Source organism: Arachis ipaensis, chromosome B05 (genome assembly GCF_000816755.2).
Source record: "Arachis ipaensis cultivar K30076 chromosome B05, Araip1.1, whole genome shotgun sequence".
Classification (NCBI taxonomy): Eukaryota; Viridiplantae; Streptophyta; class Magnoliopsida; order Fabales; family Fabaceae; genus Arachis; species Arachis ipaensis.
The window spans coordinates 13,394,020-13,413,107 of record NC_029789.2 but is presented as its reverse complement, the minus strand read 5'-3'; the positions used below and the strand labels follow the sequence as shown (position 1 = coordinate 13,413,107).

Sequence of the window (19,088 nt, the reverse complement as noted above, 5' to 3'; positions counted from 1 at the left end):
TTAAAATTTTGATTCGTATTTGTAAAGGCTCGATATTAAATAAAGACAATATAAAATTAAAAGGTTTAAAATTGAGTAGCGCTCGGACTTTTAGTACAATCATGAGGTGCTAAAAGTTAGGGTGTTACACCACCGGCCCGATTCGCCTCAAATCTCAAACGGTCCTATATATCTCGGATTTAATTTCTTCGTCTTAATCGCTCTTCCAATCCCAGTTGTAGGAGTAACCTTCAGGAATACATGTTCGCCCACTTCAAATTCCAACAGTTTTCTTCGTTGATCTGAATAACTTTTCTGTCGGCTCTGTGCAGTCAAGATTCTAGCTCTAATCTGTTTGATCTTTTTAGTGGTCTCTGCTATCAAATAAGGCCCTAACACACTTATTTCATCGGCTTTCTACCAATACAGTGGAGACTGGCACTTCCATCCATACAAAGCCTCATACGGAGCCATCCCAATACTCGCATGAAAGCTGTTATTGTATGCAAACTCCACCTAAAGCTAATACTAACTAGAACAGAATTGAAAAGGGATTTGATGAATAACCTGAAATGTAGAAACAGGAGGGAAAAAACAGAGAAGGGGAGATGGTGGTTCGGACGGTGACAGAGGTTCTGATTTGCGAAGAAGAGTGGTGTGGCGAGGATAGGTGGTGGTTTGACGGTGTTCCGGTGGAGCCAAACGGCAAAGAAAATGAAGAAGAAGAAGACTACGGTGGCACTGGTGGACGAAGCGGCGCTAGTGGACGGAGCGGCGGCTGGAGATGGGAGGGAGCCGAGAGGCTTAGAGAGAGAGGGAGGTGAGGGGTTAGAGAGAGAGAGAGAGAATTCAAAATGAGAGAGAACAAGGTTCGCGCTCTCAATTTAGGGCACTATTATTGTCGGATTTACCGGCAAATAAATCCGATGGTAAAGCTTTACGTGTTACCAAAACGAATCGTTTTACTAATCTAGGTCACCGTTAGATATATCGGATGGTAAATCCTAATGATCATGCAAATTTTTTTCTTTTCTCCCTCCAAATATTGCTCGTGGATTTTCTGTCGAAAAAATAAATCCAACGCTAACTTACTAACACGACGAATTCATCGTAAATTCCGCCGATAAATCTCCCGGTAATAGTGCCGCTAATGTACGACGGTAAATTCGACGGTACACAGCATTTTTCTTGTAGTGACACTTCGCATAAGCATCCATCAATGTGGTCCCAACCCCCAAACACCCCTCAAACCCCCTCTTAATCACAAAACCATGAACGCCTTCAGTAGTTCTCTTCTGGCGCACCCGAGAATAAGCCGAAAGCATCGAACCTACAACTATTGGATCCACAAAACCATCCTCCTCCTCCTGAACACACCCCGCATTCTCACTCTCCTCAACTAACAGCTCCTTAAAGAAGTGAATGCCCTCAGCAGTGCAACTATTTCGGACATACCCGGCAATAATTGAAGTCCAAGACACCACATTCCTTTGGGGAATTTCGTCGAACAATTTTTGGGCATCTTCCAAATGGCCACACTTAGAGTACATATCAAGTTATCAACTAGAGTTGACGAAACAAAGAGATCCGATTCAAAACCAAATATGAAAGCCTGTTGATGGGTCTGTTTTCCAACGCAAAGGTCGAAGAGCGAAGAACAGGGTTTGATGGCGCAAGGGAAGGTGTTGTGGTTGGGAATGAGGGAAAGCTTGCACATGGAGGAGAAGGCGCGGAGGGCCTTGAGGGAGTCGCCGCATCAGGTGAGGTCGGCAATAAGGGAAAGCAAATGATATCCCTTCGCAAGCTATGCAGTTCAAGAAACCAAATCCTGGAGTAGCTCCATCGATGAAAGAAAGAAAGAAGAAGAGGAAGAATGGCAGTGAAGAAGATGACCGAGTGTGTTTGTATTTGATCACACTTTCTATTAGCAAAAGAAATCTCTAAATGACGTCATTTTGGGACGGTCCAGTGTGGTAAAATTTTAGCCATGTCAACACCGGAAAAGACACAGTGATCACTATGGTGTCTGGAGTTCTATCTGGAAGACCACTATTAAAAAATTTGAATCTCGAGAACAATTTCAGGTAATCGCATAAATTTCAGGAATTATTATGGGATTTACCCTTGTGTGGGATGATCCCACTTCCAATAGCTTCCTTGATCGGAAAACGGGAACAAATCAAACTTCAATTAAGCTTGTACTGTTGATTCTGCTTGCATCTACTTATGTTGTTGTTGTTTTAATTAAGCTTTTGTCATGCGTATCTGGTTTTGGACAGTTATGTAATTTATAGTTTTATACATATATTAATGGAGTAAATCCCATAGTGGTCCCCGAGATTGACGCTGTGCACCAAAATTGTCCCTGAGATTCCAATTGCACCAATTACGTCCCTGAGATTGGAAAAATTGCACCATAGTAGTCCCTGACCTGTTTTTCGTTAACGACGCGCTGACGTGGCTTGATGACGTGGACCTTTAGTGACACGTGTCACCTCATGGTTTGACCACGTGTAACGGTATGATGACGTGTCGGTCAAGGACACGTGGCATGCTGACATGGATGTGTATGCCACGTGTCACAATACTATTTTGCCACGTGTCAGATTATGCCACGTGTCTCAATGCTATTTGTCCACGTGTCATCCATTATATCATCGTTACATGTGCACCAAATTGGTCTCTTACTTTGCATTAAATGACTCATTTTAGTCCCTGAAATTGAATGTCGCACCAAATTAGTCCCTTCATCAGTTTTTTCTCATTTTTTTATAAATTTAAAATTCTTAATATTTTTTTATACATTAATTTTAATTATATTTTTTTTATTATATTTTATAATAAATTTTTTAATTAATAATGTTAACTTGTATCATTAGAGTACATGTTAACTAAAACCAAAATTTTATTATTGTCTCATATTTATTTGTATCTGTTTTAATATTGTTCAAGTCATGGTTACAATAAGTACTTATATTGATTAACAGTGTGATATATGAAAAAGCCGCCTAACTAAGTTATAGATAAAATGAATTATTATAATCGACAGTATAAATCTATCTCATTAATTTAGTGAGAAGTTAATTATATGGGAAATAAGACATTCTTAAAATGGATGGGAATAATGAGTTTATATTAGATAATAAGTGCCTTATCAAGAATTCCTAAAATATTTATTAAAGTGTTAAATATTAAAAAAATGTATTAAGGAATATTATTATACTCTTAACTTACACTCTTTATTAAATCAATATCAATATGTCACATAATTCTTTTAATAAGATATTGTAGAAAAAAATTGTATAATTAAAACTAATATTTTAAAAATATTTTATAAAAACACTTGTATTTAAATAACTTGTGAAAAGATAAAATTAAAATTAGTGTATTCAAATATATAATGAGAATTTTAAATTTATAAAAAAATGAGAAAAAACTGATAAATGGACTAATTTGGTGCACGACATTCAATTTTAGAGACTAAAATGAGTCATTTGTGCAAAGTAAGGGACCAATTTGGTGCACATGTAACGTTGACATAGTGGATAACACGTGGACAAATAGCATTGCGACACGTGGCATAATCTGACACGTGGCAAAATAGTATTGTGACATGTGGCATACCCATCCATGTCAGCATGCCACGTGTCGTTGACCGACACGTCATCATACCGTTACACGTGGCCAAACCATGAGGTGACACGTGTCACCAAAGGTCCACGTCATCAAGCCACATCAGTGCGTCGTTAACAGAAAATAGGTCAGGGACTACTATGGTGCAATTTTTCCAATCTCAGAAACATAATTGGTGCAATTGAAATTTCAAGGACGATTTTAGTGCACGACGTCAATCTCGGGAACATTACGGAGATTTACTCTATATTAATGGTATAATAGGAGCATACACCATTTTGGTTTTTGTGCTATCTTGAGTTTCATCAATCCCACATTGAAATACATTATTTGAGAGCTTCCATATTGGTTGCAAACATGTTTGATAACTTTGTAGGATTTAATAAAATAAATTAGTCTATGTTTGGATGTGAAAAATATAAGTGATTACCTTGTGCATCAGATGATACCTTGTGATAATTTTATTTAAAAAAAAACAAAAATAAAATAATATCACTATAACAATATAAACTATTTTTTAGGATTATTATGTGTCAAAAAAATTAAAATTCGTCAAAAAAATAAAATTTGACACTATTTTAACTATGAAAATATGTTAATAAAAGTTTTGTCAAAAATAGTATTTTTAACATATAAGTAATTGTAAAAAAAAGTTTAAATCTTATTTTAATAAATATTGGCCGTCAAAAATAATTTGTTAAAAAAATTTGAGAATATATTTTTTGTGATACTTATTAACCGTAAAAAAATATTATTTATTTTGACACTTATTGACCATAAAAAATTCTCAACAAAAATTTTTAACAAAGAATGAGATGAGATCTTGAAACTAAAGAATAAACTGAGATTTTGAAGATGAAGAATGAGTAGTATGATCCTAAACTGATAGCATTGTGATGCCAAAATTGACGGAACTCAACGAAAAAAAGGAATAATAGAGTAAGTTAAAAATAAATGAGTGTCAAAATTGAGGAATAATTTTCTACAATCAAATTATTCATCAAAAAATATAGAGAATTTGATATTTGTGATATTTGTCAAAAATATATATTAATTTTTACATTTAATTATAGCTATTAAAAAAAATCATGTTAAAATAGCTCTTTTTTCTTAATGTATGTTGCATGTGATAGTCATCTTAACTATCCATTGAGGACAAGTTTCATCTCTTCACGCTATCATGCATCTTTTTATTTTACGTTCCTGCCTAATGCTTATGCTTGCAAGTTGATATTTTAATTCTTATTTAATTAGAAGCAACTACTTTTTTCTTTTTTCTTTTTTCTTTTTTGTATTATAACGGGACTAAAGAGATGTCTAAAGAAAACTAATTACAAATTAAATAGGATAAAGAAGCTTCTTGTTCATTATCATTTAAGATTCTTATGATTTCTCTAGGAAGTATATTCCAAAAATGAAATTCTATCTCAAGATCTAAGCTAATTTGAGTTAAGAAGTCAGCACATTTATTTCTCTCTTGGTATATATTTACAAAAAGAACCTCCCAATTTTTCTTTTTCCAGCAACTAATTCTTCTCAAAAGGGCATTTGGATGTTTGCTCAAATCCCATTTTCCATTAATTTTGCTAATTACCACTTGGGAGTCACACTGCACTACTAATATTTTTAATGCCCATAGTCCATGCAACTTCAATTCCTTCCTCAATATCCCAAAATTTTACCTTGTACGCTGAACGATTCCCAGCAAAATGAGAGAAACCTACTACCCATCTTCCGTTTGCATCTCGCAGCAGCTCCCCGCAGCCAGCTTTGCTCGTGTTTCTGTCCCTTGAATTGTCCGTGTTTAGCGCTGTCCATTTATCCTGGCAGTGGTGGAGTCCAACTCTAATGTAGATCTCCTCTCTTTTCTTCATGGTAATCCTTCTTCTCCTCTTATTGAATGCTTCTTTTAATTCTTCTATCCCTTTTAGGATTAACTTGTGAGTTTGGGAGTCTTTGATAATTTTGTTCATTTATTTTTCTTCTTCTCCATGTCCACAATTTTAAGCAAGTAATGGTAAAGATGTCTAGTTAATTGTGTCTTTGGCTGAGACCCAATTGATTATCTAAATTGGGAGCTATTCAGTGTTGCAGATTGTTATTGAAGAATTCTATTGCAATTTTAGTTTGATAAGCTGCTTTTACATTCTTGACACCTTTGGGCAGTCTCTGATGGCGTGGATAATGTCCTCCTCACTAACGTTGCAAATTAAGCAGATTCCACTACTCCCAAATAGAGGAGCTCTCCCTTGGTAAGTTAAAATTCTTCCATGTATAATTTTTTAGATGACTGTTTTGGATTTTTGGAGTCCTTCCTACTTTCAAATTTTTGTCTAATAATTTTGACTGAATTTTATCTAGTGTTGCAGAACTTTATATGTAGTTACTATAGAAAAATCTCCATTTTCTGTATGTCTCCATCCAGTTATGTTTTTTTCCTCTTCCATACATAAACTAGTTTTTACTTGGATTTGGCAGGTTGATGTGATAGGTCTTATTGACGACCCTTTTCTTATCTTTGGGTCACACAAAAGATATTACACTAACTTGAATTGAATTCCTATTATCGTGTATATAATAGATACTTTGTCATTTATGATCACCCCTTTCGCTCTCTCTTTTATTTCTTGTTTGACAGTGGAGCAAGTGAATAATATGGGAATATGAAAACTACTTATAATACATACAAAAAAAGGATAAAAAAAGTGAGAAAATATTTCAATGCAATTTAGTCTTTAAAATTTAAAAGATTAGTGTGTAGAAATAATAAATATATTTTAGACATTAATTTTTCGTTAACCTGTTTAGGGATTAAATATTTAAATTGATAAAAATGTAATTGAATATTATCCAACTCTAATCTGTCTCATGTCTGTCATTTGTCACGGTAAATTTTAAAATATTATGTTTGAAAATGTTCTGAATAGTTTTGGAATGTTCTAGAACGTTCCGAAAGATTCCAGAAGACCCTAAAGTTCTAGAAGACTATAAAAGTTCATGGGACATTCTAGAAGAGTATAAATATATGTAGAAGTATGAAGATAGATGTAGAATAATCTAAAAATGTTTAAAAAAATATAGTAGGTTAGATATTTGTTATGGAAGTTCTAGACACTCGATCTGGACTGTTGATTAGATTTAATGCTAAGCTTCCATTGAAGAAGTGGATGGGGGATGGCTATATAAATAGGAGATGAGAGTTTGAGTTTAGGTGTGTGAGTCATTTGTAACAAATACGCAAAAAATAAAGAATTTTTTTCAATAAAGTTTCATTTCTCTTATGTTATTAACGTTCTTGCTAAATATTGAATATTAAGCTAACTTGGTCTTAGTTCAAAAAATTGAGTAAATTTGAGTAGTAATACAGTAGTATTAGAGTGTATACAAAGTCGTGATACATTATCACATGAGCGATTGAAATACTAGATGGCTAGCTATAAGTCCTATGATTAAAATAATTTTTTATTTAAATAAATAAATAAATAAAAATTATTATTTTTCAATATGCTCACGAGTTAAGTTGTAGTCCAAAATGGACAAGATCTAACTCAAAATGAGCAAGATCAATTCACAGATAGTACAGGATAAATCTATTATATATCTCAAATTTTATAATTAAAATGTACCACATGTCACTTTTTCATTGTAATTAAAATTAAATCTTTTCCTCTAAAATTAAAGAATTCTCCTCTTTTCTTTACTAATTTTACAACCAAAATGTGCCACATGTTATTATCTCATTATAATTGAAATTAAATCCTTTTTTTTTTAAAATTAAAGAATTCTTCTCTCCTCCTTACTAATTTTACAACCAAAATATGCCACATGTCACTTTCTCATTGCAATTAGAATCAAATCTTTTCCTCCAAACTTAAAGAATTCTCCTCTCCCCTTTACTAATTTTACAACCAAAATATGCCACATGTCACTCTCTCACTAATTTTACAACCAAAATATGCCACATGTCACTCTCTCATTGTAATTGAAATTAAATGTTTTCCTCCAAAATTAAAGAATTCTTCCCTCCTCCTTACTAATTTTACAAACTAAAATGTGCCACATGTCACTCTCTCATTGTAATTGAAATTAAATCTTTTCCTCCAAAATTAAAGAATTATTCCCTCTTCCTTACTAATTTTACAACCAAAATGTGTCACATGTCACTCCCTTATTGCGATTGGAATCAAATCTTTCCCTCTAAAATTAAGGAATTCTCGGATTTTCTTTACTAATTTTACAACCAAAATGTGTCACATGTCACTCCCTCATTGCAATTGAAATCAAATCTTTTCCTCCAAAATTAAAGAATTCTCCCCTCCTCCCTCTTTCTTTCTCTATTTCTCTCATTCCTTCAACCACTCTATCTAATCATTATCAATATCAATGATTAATTACTAATTTGACAATCAAAATATGCAACATGACATTCTTTAATTGCATTAAAATTAAAATTAAAATATTAAAATTGAAATTAAAATATACATATATTATATATCATATATTACTATCTAATTTAATTATCAAATGTGTCACATGACACTCTCTTATTAAAATTGAGAGAAAATATTTTTTTCAAAATTAATAAACTCCCTTCCTAAATTCTCTCATCTACCTCTCTTCATTTTTCTATTTCTCTCTACTATTTTTATTCTATAGAATCAAGATTTAATTTTTTTAAAAAAAATTAATTGAGTTAATTTTATAATTATTAGTATAATTTTTTTATGCTAATATCTAATTATAATTTTATATACATAGAGAAAAAATATTATTTTTAAATAGTAAGTATAAAAATTAATTATTTCTATTTGTACAACAGACTTAACAGTTAACACCTAATTAAATGTAAAGTATACACGTTAAATTATTTTAAATTTTAGATAACGAATGTTAAAATTAATTATTAATAAAAAATTAGACTTTTTCATATAAAAATAATAACTAAAAATCTTATTATTTGATTTTTTATCTACAAATACCTTGGTCTTTTTAGCTAGAGACTTTTGTCAATCTACGACTTTTTTTTGTAAAAGTAGTTTGATTTTAGAAATCGTTTGTGCTATGCATAATCTATATTGTCAGAACAAAGTGGATTATAATTTTAAAAAATTTATATTCTCGTAATATTATTACGGGTAAAAATACTAGTAGAAATGCTATTATTAAAGAAAAGAAACACACGTGTGTGTGTTATATTATATTGTAAGTTTATATTAAAAATAAATTAAATAATATATTTATTTATTTATAAATATATAATAATTAATTTAGTGACTAAATTTCAGTGTGTATATAATAATTTTTTAGGAGTTTTTGATGAATCATTAAATTTTAAAATTAGACTCAATTATTAATAAGAGAAATAGAAATAGTAAATCGAGTCTAATTTTCCAAAGTCAAATTTAAAATCAGTTTTCGAAAGTCAAACTTAAATTTTGCTAAACTAGATTGAACAAAGAATAGAAGAAAAAAAGTGGTTCAAAGAGTACAAATGCAACGTTGTTTTGCCCTCAAAAAACAGATTATAAAAAGATGGATTAAATTTTAATTCTTTTCGTATCAGATTCATTCAATTTAGACACTAAATTTAGCCTTCTTACCCACTATTTGAATGATTATTTATTATTTATTACATATCTATTTCATTTAAATATATTTTATATATATAAACATTTAAAATAATATAATGTTGTTATAGATCGTACGTGGTTTCAACTTGGTTATAACAGTTTCGAATAAAAAGTTTTAAATAAAATAATCTTTCTGGACCCCTCTGCAGAAAGAAACCATTTTAGAAAACATATTCGTGGATACAATCATGTATTTTCCTTCACTTCGTGTGGTATGCACATAGACGAACAACTGGCTATAACAAGTCGTGGTATATATACATTTCGTGCTCAAGACTCAATATATCACAGTATAGGGGGATTTTATCCGGATCAGGACACGCGACCACGTTTTTTGCAACTGTACATATATGATACTGAGCACGAGTTGCAGAATAAGATACTGGAAAACACACAACTACATGAAATATTGGTTTTCAAGATACAACAATTGCTACACCAGTATAATCCTTCTCTCCATGTGTTTCGCCAGCTTGCACAACGGTCAGATGTACATGAGTGTAGTTTGCTCATTAGAGAGGGACCTACTAATCAGCCACAATATAGCCTTCCAACTGCATCACAGGTAGCAGCTATAATTGTTGGTGATGACGTTGAAACAATGATTCGTGGACGAGATATTAAGGTGCAAACTCATGCTGGTAGCCTACGAAGGATTCAGGAATTCGTTGACTATTACGATCCACTACAATATTCTCTTCTTTTTTCTATTTGGAACTCATGGATGGGATATCATTACTCGAAGTCAAAGTGGGAGCAAAGTATCATGCCGAACATATTATAGCTATATGCTCCATGTACAAATTCCCATTTTCTACGCAGTATAGACTTCAATAAAATTCTGCCAAAAAATTGTTCAATGTATCTAATCTTTTTTACAAATTCTTAAAAATTTGTAGATCCGCCCCGATGATCATTCCACCGTATTGCAAGCAGGGTGACTTATACAACAATATGTTGTTGGTAACTATGTGAAATTGAAACCGAAAAATTAAAATCGATTCGAACTAGACAGAAGAAATTACGGGCAGAATTATACCAAGGCTTACAAGATGTCTTGCACACATGAGAAACCAATGTAGGTAACTATTGTTGTATCTAATTGCTACTTCGTAAATCATTAAGAATTATCCAAAATAATTATTGAAACTAATAATATTTCTCTCTATATTTGTCTTCAGAAAACGTTGGAAGAAAAAGAACAATACTACCATCGTCGTTCATTGGTAGCCGTCGCGACATGACCCAACGCTATGAAGATAGAATGGCTATTATTCTTAAAGAGGGCAAGCCAGATATTTTTCTCACAATGACATGCAATTCATCTTGGACTGAAATAACTTCATAACTCAACCCAGTTCAAACTCCACAAGATCGTCCAGATCTAACAACAAGAAATTTTCGAGCCAAATTTGAACAGCTGAAAGAGGATGTAATTACTAAGGGTGTCTTGGGAATGGTGAAGAGCTATATTTATGTCACTGAGTTTCAAAAAAGAGAATTGCCACATGTACATATGTTGTTAATCTTAGAAAATAATGACAAGTTAATTGACTCGGGGCATTATGATAGTTTGGTACGTGCAGAGATACCATCTAAAGAAGTAGAACCACACCTACATGATGCAGTGCTAAAACATATGATTCATGGCCCTTGCGGAATACTTGATCAATTTTCACCCTGCATGAAAAATGGTCAATGTAAATGCAACTACCCAAAAAAGTTTGCAGCAGAAACACGAAGAGGTGACGACTCATATCCGCAATATAAGCGACGATTCGACACTCTAGTACCGATTAACCAAAATGTCACAGTTGACAATAGATGGGTAGTTCCGTACAACCCTTGGCTACTACTAAAGTATGATTGCCATATTAATGTTGAGATATGTAGTAGCATCAAGAGTATAAAGTATCTCTACAAGTATTGCTACAAGGGTCCAGACCGGGTTGCAATGGAAGTTCACAACGGTTCTAATGTTGACGAGGTCCAACAGTTTGTTGATGTAAGATGGATCGCTACTCCAAAGGCATGTTGGAGAATATTTAAATTTAACCTTTACCGAATGTATCTATATGTAAAAAGGTTACAAATTCATTTGCCAAATCAATATCAAGTGAGCTTCTATGATCACCAAACATTCCTGAAATACTTAATGATGATTATTTCTCTAGAACAATGCTCACTGAGTTTTTTGCCCTAAATCGTGAGGAGGACTAACAATCTAGGCATCTTCTGAAGAGGAAAATTCCAGAGTATTACACTTGGCACAACAAGGAAAAGGAATGGCGTCAGCGCAAGACATAGAGGAGATCCATCGGTCGAATTTATACTGTATCACCTTCAGAAGGAGAAAAATTCTATTTGCGTATTCTGTTATCTAATGTTAGAGGACCAATCAGTTGGGATGACTTGCTAACAGTGAATGAGGTCCAATATTTGTCCTTCAAGCAATCTGCTTAACACCGAGGATTGTTAGAGAGTGACAGTAGCATCCGTGCGTGTTTGGTTGAGGCTTCTGTTTTACGATTGCCATGTGCTTTACGAAGGTTGTTTGCAACTATCTTAATATTTTGTGAGCCTATAGATGTAAGAAGCTTATAGGATGAATTTTTTTCATATATAGTGGATGATTATCCGTCAACCAGCACTACAACAGCCTTAGTGTTCACAAATCGGCTACTCAGGGATATAAATGATATACTCCTTCAGCACGGAAAACAAATTAAACAATACGATTTGCCAGCTCTAACTCATTAAAATGACAATGACAACTCGATACCCAGAGTTATCCAATAAGAACTGTCTGTCGAAGTACCCCGGGAAGACATGTGTTCCATAGAAAGATTGAACAATAACCAATCTAAAGCTTTCAAGTGCATTATGAATACAATTGAGAGAAGAGAAAGTGGAATGTTCTTTGTTGATGGGATAGGAGGAGCAGGCAAAATATTTTTTTACAAAGCTGTAATTGCAGAATTGAGAAATGAGGGTCATATTGTCTTGGTAACTACATCATCAAGAATAACTGCAACATTATTGCCTAGGGGTCAAACAGCTCATTTTAGGTTTAAGATCCCAATTAATGCAGAACCATCATCCATTTGCAACATAAGCAAATAATCAGATCTTGCAAAGCTAATTAGACAAACAACAGCAATAATCTGGGATGAAACACCAATGACAAATAAAGAATCGATGCAATCATTAGACCGCACTCTGAGAGACATATTAGCAAACGATATGCCATTTGGAGGAAAAGTGATGGTGATGGGAGGAGATTTTCGCCAAGTACTGCCTGTCGTACCGAAAGGTAGTAAGTCACAAATGATTTCAGCTTCTATAGTTAAGTCTCATTTATGGGCTTCCACTAAAATTTTTCATTTGCAACAAAATATGCGATCTTCTAATGATAATTTTTTGCTGAGTATCTTATGCGCATTGGTGATGGAATTGAGCCCACCATACATGAAGACTTTGTACGGATACAAGCAAATATGGCAATTCTGTGGGAGGGTGAAACATCATTACTCAAGTTAATAGAAGAAATATTTCCAAACTTACAATCTCATGGGTGAGACGCTTCTTACAGGGTAAAAAGGGCAATATTGACGCCAAAAAATTATGATGTGCAACAGCTTTGATATAATTATCAACCAGTTTCCAGGAGAAGAACAAAATTTAGTCTCATTTGATGAGGTAGAAGGAGATGCTAATAAGTTATATCAACAAGAATACTTTAACTCAGTTTCTACAGGTGGGTTGCCACCTCATGTGCTGAAGGTAAAAAAAGGTGCACCTTTGATGTTATCGAGAAACATAGACCCTAAGGCCGGCTTATGCAATGGTACAATGGTACAAGGTTACTATGTCGTGGAACTTTTCAAAACATGTTGGATGTAGAAATTTTAACTGGCCATCACTGTGGAAGAAGAGCTTCCTTGCCTCGGATAAAATACAAAACAACAGAGAATTCAGGACTGCCTTTTATACTTATCCGGAAGCTATTTTCTGTAAAGTTAAGTTTTGCAATAACAATAAACAAATCACAAGGACAGACCATTCCTAAAGTAGGGATCTATCTCCCTAAACATGTGTTTAACCATGGCCAATTATATGTTGCTTTGTCTCGAAGTATTTCTCAGTCAACTACAAAAATTTTAGACAAAGAAGAAAAAATAGATGGAACAAGTGGAGAATTTACCAGAAATATAATTTTCAAAGAAATATTGTTACCTTCACCACAGGTAATTTATGTTCCTAGTAAATGTATGTGTAGTTACTTCTTGGTACAATTCAGTCTTCATATAATTTTAATATTTAAATCTATTTCATTAATATAGATATTTTTGTCTACAAACTTCAATTTATTGACGGCTAATGACTTATATTTTTTTAATAGACAAATTGATTTTAAAAGAGCTCATCAATATATGCTAGGAGATAAAGACAACGAACTTGAACATCTGTTTTACGCAACAGGTACGTACTAATTATCATTAACGGAGACATACTAGATATACTAGAAATATATTAACAAATATCAATTATAGGAAGAAGGATTCCAAAGTCTTTGGAGTGCATGGAAAGATGAGCAATCAATTGCATCAATTGAACCAATAGACAATAAAGTAATTTTTTAAATTAATTACTGTGAAAATTGCATTAAATATACATACTTCTATTTCTATGTTAGTAATCATAATCATATGTTATCTAATGGGTTCATTCCCTTCAAATTTATTCTGTTGGTTGGGGAGGTACGGTTAAAACAGACAAGACCCAATTCTGCAAGATGATAAAAAAGAAAATACTGCTCCAACAACCTACAAGGTAATGCAATCATCGTAATCAGAATATTATAGATATGTCTATTATCTATCCCCTTCTATATTCTTCTTCTTTTATTAGATGAAGGGAAAAAGTTTATGGCTAAAATATTAAAAGGTTACTCTAAGATTGCAACAGAGATTATATTTCTCATGTTGAATAAAGTTACAAAAAATAATTTTATACCAGTGATACTAAATTAAACTTTTTTCTTTTTCCAGCAACAAATTCACAGGAGCAGAACCAACTCATGTTAGTAAAGAACAACATTGCAAGTACCTATCATTAGATTAAGAAACTGCACAAAATAGGGGTAATATCGGATAATTATAGATTTAAATATTCTACGGATGGTTTAATGACTTTTTTTGTTGTGCATGTGTAGAAAATCTAATCTCAAACAAGAAATTTCAATTTTACAGGTTTTATTTTTTTATTGTTAAATTGTCGTTCAAATATAATGAAATTTGTATTGGCATAAGGTATATTTTATTGATTTCTAAATTTTGTAGTTCTTCAATACTCAAGAATTTATTGATAAAGAGATGTACGAAAAATTGCTAAAGATTTTTACTCGATACAAATTCAAAAATGACTTTAGGTTTATCTTAACGTCTTTACTTATAGTTTGATCTATAATCCCAAAAAAAAGACATAATTATTTTTTTCTTTACACTTTTTGTAGGCACATGAAAGATTCTTCAAATACAGATCCGTACTTTACCTTACCACTTAAAAAAAGGTCCCTAAACAAAGAAAAAAAGTATGACTTTTTGAATATGGCTTATCTTTTGTAAACAATCGTATTTTTATATTTATTTTTATGACTTTGAGTTAGATAGAAGAAGATAAAATATTATTGTAATAACTATTTTATGGATTATGTTATTTGTGGATAGGTGATGTATGTGTTTATTATAATTAAATCATTTTCATATTGTTATTATTTATAGATAGGTAATATATGTTTATTTTAATTTGAACATGTTTATATTATCATTGACTATTTTATATTATTATTTTTATGTTATTCAAATTTAAAATTTCAAAAATTATTAAAATAATCAACTTTAAATCCATAAAAAAAGCGGCTGAACAAGTACGATAATACCTGTTAAGCCGCTAGTATCTATAGCAATATAGAGAAAATGGTGTCCAATTTTTGTATTTCCATTTTAACCTTATTAATAAACAGTGATTGACGTAACTGCATTTTGAAAACTGGTATAAAATATAATTATCATTCATATTGCGTTTACTTTTTTATTTTACGCACAACTCTCAGTCATGTGTCTTCTTCTTCATTTCACTAAGTACAGATAGTACTCTCTTTTATCTTTCAGATAATTCTATTAGTCTCATATTTACAAAGTATAGTTATCAAAGTCACATCTCTTACTATAATTAATACATAGTTATTCAATGCGTCATCATTTAGATTATTTTTTTTCTATCTTTTTCTATCGCTTGGGTTATGTAAATTTTATTTTTTATTTTTTTCTAACAATGGATACGAAACCTTCTCAATATTGAAAGAGAAAGTCTATGCCTGTTATTCAAGATCGTCATAAAAGTTTTATGACGACCTTGAATATACTTTAAAGTTTTATTTTATGATAAAACTTTAAAGTATATTCAGTTTGAATTGTATCAATAATTTGAGAGAATAGATTTGAACTTAAATAACTATTTTTAACAAAGAGCATTGGATATATATTTATTGAATTTAAAAAAGAAATTGTATATTTATATGTCATCTTTTATTTTTGTAATAGTGGACAGCAGTAGTGCTCACATCACAATTTTAAAGTTTATTTTATATTTATGTCAATTCATAAAGTATTTTACAAAAAATTATGTTTAAGAAAATTTTTTATCTTATAATTATTTTATATTTTAGAATTTAAAATTTTATATTTTTATTTTTATTCAAGAATTATTTTTGTATTTTATTTTAATTTTGTTAGTCTAAAAGTACTAATATTAATTTTAATTTTTTAATTTTTAGAATAGATAAAAAGATGCGATTTTTTTTATAAATTAGATGATTCAAAAACTACTCATTATAAAAGAAATAAATTTTAATTCTTGACATGTTAAATAAAATATAGTTTAATTAGATAAAAAAATTAATAACAAAATATAAGAACACATATTAGATAAAAAAAATATTAAGAACACATATTAGATAAAAAAAATTTCTTTCTACATCAAATTGATAAAATAAAAAAAAGTTTTTTTTACATCAAATTGATAAAAAAAAAAGACAGAACTATTTTTTACGTAAAAAGATAGGAATGAATTAAAAGGATAGAAGAATGATTGAAAATATAAATTAAATAAGTAAACTAAAAGAGAAGGAAAAATGTAAGTGAAAATTATGCGTGAAACCGAATGAAATTTGCAACGAAGGCAATGAAAGACGATGGAGGCGATGCAATTGAGCGTGTTGAAAAAAGGAGAAGGACGATAATAAGAGAAACACATAAAAGTGTGCATGAAGAACAAAATTGGTAGATTTTTCAAAAAAAAATAAAAAAAACTTTAATAGAATAATTATAGTGAAATTAAACTACTAAAACTAACATAGAATTAAACAAAACATGAAAATGGTAAAAAATGTGATGACATTGACGTTCACTTAGTCTATTTTTTTATTTATTAATAATTTACAGATATTCTGTATTTTTTTTGTTGGAAGATGTGTTATCATGGTTATAGGAGTAATAAAACTGTTTTTATTTTAGTGTGAAGTTATTAGATTTTTCAAAATAAATTTTATGACTATTTTGTCCTTATAATTTGCATTATGAAATAGTTTGTTAGAGGGTAAATGTAACACCCTAATTAGCCCAAGTTTTACCTCGCGTTGTAAAGCAAAGGTTAATCAGAGCTTACGACAGTTCTACGCTCATACACAATATATTTATAGAAAGAATGATATAAACTAGAAGCCCGATGAAGGATATAGCTCAAAAATAGGATTTCAAAGCGCAAAACGTACTAAAGAAGCGTCTAACTTAAAGCACAAGAAACAGATGTGATATAAACAAAGGTAATAGTATAATAGTGTAATACCATAAGGAACTAGCTAAATTTTTTTTACATCAAATTGATAAAAAAAAAAGACAAAACTATTTTTTACGTGAATAGTTAGAAATGAATTAAAATAATAGAAGAATGACTGAAAATATAAATTAAATAAGTAAATTGAAGAAAAGAAAAAAATGTAAGTCAAAATTATGCATGAAACGGAATGAAATTTGCAACTACAGTGGATGAAGGTAATAGAAGACTATAGAGGCGATGCAATTGATGATGTTGAAAAAAAAAAAAGGAGAAGAGCGATAGTAAGAGAAACACATAAAAGTGTGCATGAAGAACAAAATTGGTAGATTTTTCTAAAAAATTGAAAAAAACTTTAATCAGAGTGAAATCAAACTACTCGTGAGAATATAATGTACTAAAAACAAAAGGATATAAACTAAAACTAATATAGAATTAAACAACATATAAAGATGGTGAAGAATGTAAAGACATCGATAAAATAAAGGATATAAACTAAAACTAACATAGAATTAAACAAAACATGAAGATAGTGAAAAATGTGAAGACATTGATGTTCACTTAGTCCATTTTCTTATTTACTAACCATTTGCAGATACTCTGCATTTATTTTTTGTTAGGAGATGTGTTATTATGGTTATAGGAGTAACAAAATTGTTTTATTTTAGTGGGAGGTTATTGGATTTTTTAAAATAAATTTTATGACTATTTTATCCTTATAATTTGCTTTGTGAAATGGTTTGGTAGAAAGTAAATATAGTCCAAAAAATTGGAAACTAAAATCATGGTCAACTCTTTGTATTGGCTTTATAGATTACCTTTTGTTATATGGTACAAAGATTATATATAATATAATAAATGGTACATGTTCTCATATACAAAAATATGAAATTAATATTACCCTCTCATGGAGTTTCTCTACCTTAATAAAAGAACCAATATCATTTAGACTATGTTTATTTTTGTACTTAAGAAAAAAATTAATATCATTTAATTTTCATTTTTAACTTTTAAGATACACATGAAAAAGATGTAACCTTTTATACATTAGATAATTTAAGAGATACTTATTATATAAGAAGTTAAAAATATTCTAAAATTAAAAAAGTATTTAATAACAAAATTAAGTTTATTCAAAATCGTAGAGAGGATTAGAGAGAGAAAGAGAAAGTTGATACTTAATTACAAAGAATTACCACCATCAAAACTATTAAATTTGAGTATATTAAGTGAGGTTTAAGAAGCAAACTAGAACGATAAATCTAAAAATTTTTTGTCTCTCTTTATATAATGTTTCACTTTAAATAACTATTTTTTATGGATAGTATTCAAATAACGAACAAAATAATAAGAAGATTCGTATTAGATTATGAAAATTAATCTCATTCTTATAATACGATAACATTATTTCAAAACATATAAAATGAAATAATGAAGTATAGTTTAATTGATGTGCACAATAAAATAAATATGAAATTTATAAAATAGCAGTCAATTGTGAATAGCAATAGTTGCCTTCTATCATAAGGTACTATGTTAAACCGCGACTTAAATTTATAATTATCAGTTAAAAATTTTACAATTTTGTACTATTTTTTATTATCTTGGTTGAAAATAATATATTTTGATATTGTTTTTTAGGATTATTGACATCAAAATTTAATAATTTCAAAAAATTTTAAATTCTTTATGTCTTAATTCTTTTAGCAAAACTTCAACCACTCATAAAAATTAACACAATAGATGATTATAAATTAAAGTGATAGACAAGAGTAAAAGTTGCGATGATGATACTTGGTAATAATTAATAACAATTGGATGAAGAAAATGTAGAAGGAGAAAAAAAATGAAAAAGGAGAACAAGGTAATATAATAGTGGCGATGAGACAATGGCAGGTGTGTGTACAAAGAATAATATATAGTAAGAGAAAGAATAATATTTAATATAGT

At 30.4% G+C, this 19,088-nt stretch overlaps 1 long non-coding RNA gene across 3 annotated transcripts; it reads left to right on the top strand.

The window, feature by feature from the left end:
- LOC110262748 lies at positions 4,967-6,319 on the top strand. Of its 3 annotated transcripts, none has more exons than XR_002347732.1 (3): positions 4,967-5,487; positions 5,779-5,864; positions 6,091-6,319. It is a non-coding gene; the product is annotated as an uncharacterized LOC110262748 (long non-coding RNA). The 3 variants fall into 3 exon arrangements; XR_002347734.1 differs by having other exon boundaries at positions 5,707-5,864; XR_002347733.1 differs by having other exon boundaries at positions 5,699-5,864.